At 41.4% G+C, this 6,122-nt stretch overlaps 1 pseudogene; it reads left to right on the top strand.

The window, feature by feature from the left end:
• The first annotated feature begins 4,043 nt into the window (after positions 1–4,043).
• LOC102836191 lies at positions 4,044–4,614 on the top strand (annotated as a pseudogene).
• Positions 4,615–6,122: the final 1,508 nt, after the last annotated feature.

Genomic DNA, 6,122 nt, shown 5'->3' with positions numbered 1-6,122 from the left:
AAAAAAAAAAAAAAAAAAAAAAAAGTTTGTACAACTCAAGGACTCCCCAGGCATCTATGAGCGTCTTGAATTGGCCCCATAAAAGCTCTGAGAATTTGATCTGCCCCTTCAGTATCTCGGCACCTGTTGTTGCCTCTACCTGGAATGACCTCCTTCCATGCTGCTGAGGGAGCCAGTGTGAAAATTACCTCCTCTGTGCAAGTCTTCCTGGCCCTCAGGCCCTGACTTAAATTCTAAAGATTGCTACAGAGTGTGACTCAGGGGCTCTGCGTGCTGGCTACCCTTGTCTGCCTCATTGCACATTGTTCTCCCTCATGGCTTGTTGTAAAGTTGTTGTAAAGTGTTGTAAAGTGTTGTAAAGTTGTTGTAAAGTGCGTTGAGTTGGTTCCAACTCATAGCGACCCTGTATAGGGTTTTCGAGGAACAGCTGGTGAGTTTGAACCATTGACCCTGTGGTTCAAACTGACCTTGCAGTCTAGTACATTAGTCTGCAGTGTGCAACTCTGAATTAGCCCAGAGATAGCCCATGAAAGGAGACAATGCTTACTGTATGAATGAATGTTGTTGTTATGTGCCATGGAGTCGGTTCTGAGTCATAGTGACCCTGTACAGGGTTTCTGAGGCTGTAAATCTTTACGGGAGCATAAAGCCTCATCTTTCTCCTGCGGAACAGCTGGTAGTTTGGAACTGATGACCTTGAGGTTTGCAGCCCAATTTATAACCACTATGCTACCAGAGCTTCTGAATGAATAGAATCTTTTAATTGGCTAATGTTCATCAACAAGTGGCAGATTAATGATAACAGGTTATCTTATTTAGTGGATTTTCCTACTCATAATACATTGGTTCTAATTTTAAAAAAAAATCATCAGGTATTCTTCTCCTTACTCGAGTCTTGGTGTGGAGCTGTAGGGTACGCACTGGGCTGCAAGGTCGGTGGTTCAAACTCACTAGCAGCTCCTTGGAAACCTTATACAGGGTCACTCTGAGTTGGAACTGACTGAACAGCACTTAACAACAACTCCTTACTAGGGTCTGCCATAAATCGCCATTTTCTCTGGCCTTAATCTATCCTCTATGCTGTATAGACTCCATTATGGATTGAGTCGGACTCGACTTGATGGCAACCAACAACATGGACTGAATTGTGTTCCTCAGAAAGATGTTGAAGTCCTAACCTTGCTCTTGTGAATGTGAACTTACTGGAAAATCGGGTCTTTGAAGATGTTATCAGTTGACATGAGGTCCTACTGGGATAGAGTAGATCCTAATCCAATCTGAGTAATGTCTTTATAGAAGAGAAGAGACACACAGACACAATGTAAAAATGGCATGACAAAGGCATTTAACCTCCTCTGACTACACAAGGTGGACAGAGAATCAAGATCTGCAGTCAAAGGCGGATTCCTATGAGATGAAGTCAGACACGCCTGGTCTTTCCAACCTTTTTACCAGTTCTGGCACCAATTGCCCCTCCCATGGCACTCTCTACTTCTCTGCTGAGTCCGATAATTCCTCACAATAGCCACACACAACTCAGGCCATACCACAGTTAGAGAGTTTATTAGGGAGGCAGTAGGACCTTCTTGGGCAAAGGTTACACTGCTAGTACTCTGGGTTGGCGAGACCCACTGCAGATATCTCACATTGCTGTTCTTACTACCGCTGCACCACTGTCTCTGGCTGTCTTCGTGGTCCCTGGAATGAGGAGGTTCTTAGTGTAGGCAGTCCCCGTCCAAAGGATGCGATTCACTCCTAACTCTTCTTGATGATAGTGGTTTCCACCTTCTGCCTCTCGGATGACTCATGTTAAGCCTAGAGGGAAGGCAAAACTGACCAATCCCCTCATCAGAGTTCCATTCACCTTATTTGCATGACCCTGGAGAAAGATATGTTTGGTAAGGTGGCGCTCTGATCAGAGAAAAAGAGGAAGACCCCCAGTGAGATGGATTGGCAAAGTGGCAGCATCAATGGGCTCAAGCGTGGCAACAATTGTGAGGTTGGCTCAGGATTAGGCAGTGTTTCATTCTGTTGTACATAGGGTCACTATAAGTCGGTATCAACTCGATGGCACCTAACAACAACAACCCCACAAGTGTTCCATACAACCACCCACCCAATGCCATTGAATTGAATGGGGCTCATAGCAAGCCTATGATGGTGAGTGGTGATATGCCGTGGAGTCAGTTCCAACTCACTGTGACCCTGCATAGGGTTTCTGAGTCTGTAAATCTTTATGGGAGCAGAAAGCTTCATCTTTCTCCCTCGGAGCAGCTGGTAATTTCGAACTGCTAACCTTGCAGTTAGCAGCCTAACTTGTAACTACTATGCTACCAGAGCTCCTTAGCAATCCTATAAGACAAAGTAAAACATTCCTTATGGTTTTTGAGACTGTAAATCTTCACAGGAGCAGACAGCTTCATCTTTCTCCCACAGATTGATTGGTGGGTTGGAGCCACTGACCTTGTGGTTTGCAGCCCAGTGCTTAACCCATGATGCCACTATCCCTCTTTACAAGGTTTCCAAGCACTGCATTTACATTTTTAGCAAGCTCTCTAATCCCTTTGATGGGTTCAAAGCACTTCATTTGCCTAGTCCCACCCAGTCACTTGGTAGAAGTTACAAAGAATGTAGTTTGAAGGAGCATATTAAGTAATTCACGGCACCGCACACACACAGAGGGAAAAGAGCCATGTGAAGATGGAGGCAGATATGGAATTAGTTACACTGCAGTCACAAGCTAACGAATGGCAGGGACCATCAGAAACTTGGAGAAGCAAGAAAGGATCTTCCCTTAGAGAGTCTAAAGAAATAACATGACTCTTTCAAAACCCTAAATTCAGGTAAGCAGCCTCTAGAACTGTTAGGAAATAAAGTCTATTGCTTTAAGACACCAGTTTGGAGTATTTTGTTGCAGTGGGGGTAGTGGAGGTTGTGTGCTGCTGAGCCTGTTTCAACTTATACAGAGTTTGTATAGGGTTTCCAAGGCTGTAAACCTTTATAGGAGCAGAAAGCCTCATCTTTCTTCTGTGGAGTGGCTGGTGGACTCAATATGTCGACCTTGTGGTTAGCAGCCCAATGCGTCACCCACTACACCATCCAGACTCCCATGTGTGTTCTGGTCCAGAACTTTGTTGGTAAGGAAAACAAATCACTCAAACAAAAGCAAAGAAAAGGAAGCTTAGTGTAAGGGAATGACAATTTTACAGCACCCAAGGGCAGAAACCACTACTTACCTTTCAATTTGTCATACTGTGGTGGCTTATGTGTTGCTGTGATGATGGAAGCTATGCCATGGGTATTTCAAATACTAGTAGGGTCACCCATGGTGGACAGGTTTCAGCTGTGCTTCTAGACTAAGACAGACTAGGACGAAGGAGAGACAGGCTACTTCCTAATGTTGAGCCACTGAAAACCTTATGAATAGCAGTGGAACACTGTCTGATATGGTGCCAGAATATGAGCCCCTCAGGTTAGAAGGCCTCAAAATATGGCTGGGGAAGAGCTGCCTCCTCAAAGTTGACCTTAATGACACAGATGGAGTAAAACTTTCGGGACCTTCATTTGCTGATGGGGCACAATTCAAAATGAGAAGAAACAATTGCAAACATCCATTAATAACCAGACCTTGGAATGTACGAAGTATGAAACTAGGAAAATTAGGAGTTGTCAAAAATGAAATGGACTGCACGTAAATTGATTTGTTAGGTATTTGTGGACTGAAATGGACAAATATAGGCCATTTTGAATCAGACAATCTTATGGTTTACTCTGCTGGGAATGACAAACTAAATAGGAATGCCATTGCATTCATCATCAAAAAAAGCATTTCAAGATCTATCTTGAAGTATAATGCTGTCTGAAATAGGATAATATCCATATGCTTACAAGGAAGACCAGTAATACCACTATTATTCAAATTTACACAACAATCACTAAAGTCAGTGATGATAAAATGAAGAATTCTACCAATTTCAGTCTGAAATCAATCAAACATACAATCAAAATTCATTGAACAGTTCTTTGCCGCATCTACGATGAGAATGAAGACCATTTTAACAAACACATGGTTGACATTCCAGAGAATGCGGACATCAGTCTGAAGGGCCACACAGTTATTGTGAAGGGCCCCAGAGTAACCTTGTGGAGGGACTTCAATCACATCAACGTAGAATTCAGTCTCCTTGAAAAGAGAAAGACAAGGCTTCATGCTGACAAATAGTGGGAAAATAGAAAGGAACTGACTATAGTTTGTACTATCCGTAGCTATGTGTAGAATATGATAAAGGTATATTAGACAGGGCTTCCATTACAAGATGAGGAATGCTCACTTCCCCATTAACGTTGTAGTCCAAGGGAGTGGGTCTCTTGTTGGAATCCCAAACTTCTTGGAGAATACATCTGTAGGGTTCAGATAAGGGTAGGTGTTGCTTGTTCAATATCTCAAACCCAGAAAGATGAATTAGTTCTCAAAGGAAATGACATTGAACTTGTATCAAATTCAGCTGCTTTAATTCAGCAAACCACAACAGTTAAAAACCAAGGATATCCAAAAACTGTTTGGATGGTATCTAGGTGTCTAAAGAAGGAACCATCCAACAGGCTGATGAATAAGATATAAAAGCTATCTTTTTATGGAAGCACAGCCAGATGATTCCCAAGAGCTATCGGTGATATTTTTGATGTAATAAAATTTATCTAACCATTAAAAAAGATGCACTGATTACTACTGTTGATTGGAATGCAAAGGCTGGAAACAAAGAAGAAGGATCAGTAGTTTAAAAAGGTGCTTTTGATGAGAGAAATGATGCTGGAGATTGCATGATAGAATTTTGCAAGACCAATGAGTTAGTCATTACAAATGCTTTTTTTTTTTTTCCCAATTACATAAAAGTTGACTATACACATGGACCTCACCAGATGGAATGCACAGAAATCAAAGAGATTCCATCTGTACAAAGAGACACTGGAGAAGCTAAATACCATCAGACAAAACAGGCCAAGGATTGACTGGAACAACCATTAATTGTTTATATGCAAGTTCAGGCTGAAGCTGAAGAAAATTAAAACAACTTCATGAGAGGCAAAATATGACCATGATTATATCCCATCTGAACCTAGAGACCATCTCAAGAATATAGCAACTGAAGAGCAGAGGAGTTGTGGGATGACTTCAAGAAAATCATACAGGAAGAAAGCAAAAGGTAATTAAAAAGACAGGAAAGAAAGAAAAGACCAAAATGGATACCAGAAGGGACTCAAACTTGTTCTTGAATGCACAGAAGCTAAAGCGACTTGAAGAAATGAGGAAGTAAAAGAGCTGAACAGAAAATGTCCAAGGGCAGCTTGAGAACACAAAATCAAGCATTATCATGAAATGTGCGAAGACCTGGAGCTAGAAAACCAAAATGGAATAAAACGTTCAGCATTTCTCAAGCTGAAACAACTGAGGAAAAAAATTTAAGCCTCAGCTTGCAATATTGAAAAATTATTAAATGCCATCGAGTCAGCTCCAACCCATACGATCCTGTATAGGGTTTCCATGGAGTAGCTGGTAAGCTTGAACCACCAACCTTGCAGTTACTTTGGGCAAAATACTGAATGATGCAGGAAGCATCAAAAGAAGATGGAAGGAACACAAAGAATTACTTTACCAAAAAGAATTGATTGATGTTCAATCATTTCAAAAAGTATCATATGATCAAGAACCAATGGTACGGAAAGAAGAAGCCCAATTTGCACTGAAGGCATTGGCGAAAAACCAGTTTCCAGGAATTCAAAGAATACAAATTGAAATATTTCAACAAACTAATGCAGTGCTAGAGACTCACATTAGCCAATGCCAAGAAATTTGGAAAACATCCAACCGATTGGAAGAGATACATATTTGTGCCTATTCCAAAGAAAAGTGACACACAGAATGAGGACATCATCCAACAATATCTTTAATATCACATGCAAGTAATTCTAAAGATAATTCAAAAAATGGTTCCAGCAGTACATCGCCAATGCGCTGCCAGGAGTTTTAACCAGATTCAAAAGAGGACATGGAACTTGGGATATCATTGTTGATATCAGACAGATCTTGGCTGAAAGCAGAGAATACCAGAAAGATGTTTACT

This window comes from Chrysochloris asiatica, unplaced genomic scaffold (genome assembly GCF_000296735.1).
Source record: "Chrysochloris asiatica unplaced genomic scaffold, ChrAsi1.0 scaffold00060, whole genome shotgun sequence".
Classification (NCBI taxonomy): Eukaryota; Metazoa; Chordata; class Mammalia; order Afrosoricida; family Chrysochloridae; genus Chrysochloris; species Chrysochloris asiatica.
The sequence above is the reverse complement of the archived record's forward strand: the minus strand, read 5'-3'. Positions and strand labels throughout refer to the sequence as shown.